The sequence below is a fragment of the Frankliniella occidentalis genome, unplaced genomic scaffold, assembly GCF_000697945.3.
Source record: "Frankliniella occidentalis isolate FOCC.00 unplaced genomic scaffold, Focc_3.1 Scaffold3, whole genome shotgun sequence".
Taxonomy (NCBI): Eukaryota; Metazoa; Arthropoda; class Insecta; order Thysanoptera; family Thripidae; genus Frankliniella; species Frankliniella occidentalis.
The window spans coordinates 1,979,949-1,981,956 of record NW_026267133.1 but is presented as its reverse complement, the minus strand read 5'-3'; positions in this window follow the sequence as shown (position 1 = coordinate 1,981,956).

Here is a 2,008-nt window from a genome sequence, read left to right as displayed (position 1 = left end):
GGGGGGGGGAGATAGAGGTCCAAACCAAACTCATATCGCAACGGGGGAATAGAGGTGTCCACGCACGGGCGGAGCGCGGCATGCAAAACTGACTGTAGGGCGCGAGCGAGTTGATGGGAGAAGAGGGGGAGAGCGGAAGGGAGGGGTGGGGGGAGGGGCTGTGCGGCGGAGCGTGTCGCACCTCTTAACCGCTCAATTTGCCCCGCGGCGCCATGCTGTCCCAGAGCCGTTTAGGGTTCAGGGACCGGAACTGACCAAACCTTGTTTGGCTCGGTCCCCAATGCATATTCAGCGCGCCGCGTTGCAGCCCGACTCGCGTGCCAAATCGGCCGGCACCCACATCGGCTCCCAATCGACTGTGTTATTGCTGCCTTGTTAAAAAGCCACTCACAATATTTTCGGTGGCGCTGGCCCGTCTCGCGCGGGCGACTCTCGGCCACGGCAGGGATGCGCTGGCAGCATCCAGTTCGTCCGATGATGGAGCTCGACGAAGGCCCGAGACCTCGCCGTCCTCACTGTTTTCCATGACGGCGGGAGGGGCCCACCTGGATGGTGGGTGAGCGCTGACATATTTTTGCGCAGCTCACAATCAGGTGGCAGTGTTTGCCAAGCGATTCCATTCTGTGTTTTTTCCTCGTCCACCAGACTCGCCGGAAGAGACCGGATCAAAAGCGCTGAGAGAGAAAAATAGGAAAAGGGGGGGGGGGGTAAGCCATAAGTATTGCTACGGAACGGGCAATCTTCCTATCCAATTATCCATCCTTCCTTTCAAAATCCCCTCCCTAACTTTACAAATATAAAGCGAAGCGGTCGCACGCCCCTACATAAAGAAAATATTCATTCTTACGACTACACCCTACAGGTGGAAAAATTTAACATAGGGTTGCCTACCCGTACAGGTGTACTCAATTTGATTATTGAGACATCCCAGTGTAGTCAGAAGTCTGAGCCATCCCCCCCCCCTTCCCCATTGCCCCTCCTCTCCTATCAATCCGTGTTTATTTTACTCCTCGCCTCCTTACACATAGTTGACTTTTTCAACGTTGGTATTCTCCAAACAGACCCTGCCGTCTCTATCATCTCTCTCCAATCAAATCTCAATCTCTCTCTCCCTCTTCCCTCTCTCTCCCGTCCCCATCCAGCCCGCGCGAACCAATGCGCTTTCCTGCAGTCGATTAGAATTCAGCGCACCCGGCGAAAGTTGTCTCCTTGCAGCGATGTGCACGTGTAGCGGACGAAGTCTGGACGCGGTGGAGGGAGGGGCGGAGAGAGGGCCGAGGGAGGGGGGGAGGGGGGAGAGGGCGAATGAGGGGTATCCTCTATTAGAGGGTAGCTACAGAAAAGGCCGTGTAATTTTCACGTTGTAGTATTCATGAGGTCACGTGCGTGCACACGTGTGTGTGTGCGTGAGTGCCTAATTGTGATTCACCAAGGGTAATTAGCTCGTTCCGAAAAAAAAAACTCCCGTTCCTGTTCCTTCCTTATTACTATCACTGCTGTAATTTTTCCTTTGACTGCTCACGCACACACTCACACTCACACACGTGCTGGCACACATGGGCAATAGTCGCCGCTCCTACTCCTCGGATGTCATACAGTTTTCTTTTCCTGAGTGAGTGGCCATGTGGGTCAGTGGTATGCGCACGTGTGTGTGTGTGTATGTGTGTGTGTGTGTGTGTGTGTGTGTGTGCAGCAGGCTGTGCACGCCTCGCCCCGGGTCAAAAGTATTCGCATGCATGCAGGGAGCAACATATCAGGTCAGGCTGCCTCTGCCTCTCGCATTGCATTCCACGTGGCGCGAGGGATAAAGAACAGTGCCCCTCTCTCTCTCTCTTCCCCTTCTAGATCTTCTTTTCCGTTTGGCTCGCTCTCTCCCGCTGCTTCAAATTCTGTTCCTGCTCCTGCTGCTCCGATGCAGGTTATGGTCGGGCGAGGCTATGTGAACTTGGTGCTGCAGAGAGAGAGAGAGAGAGAGAGAGAGAGAGAGAGAGAGAGAGAGAGAGAGAGA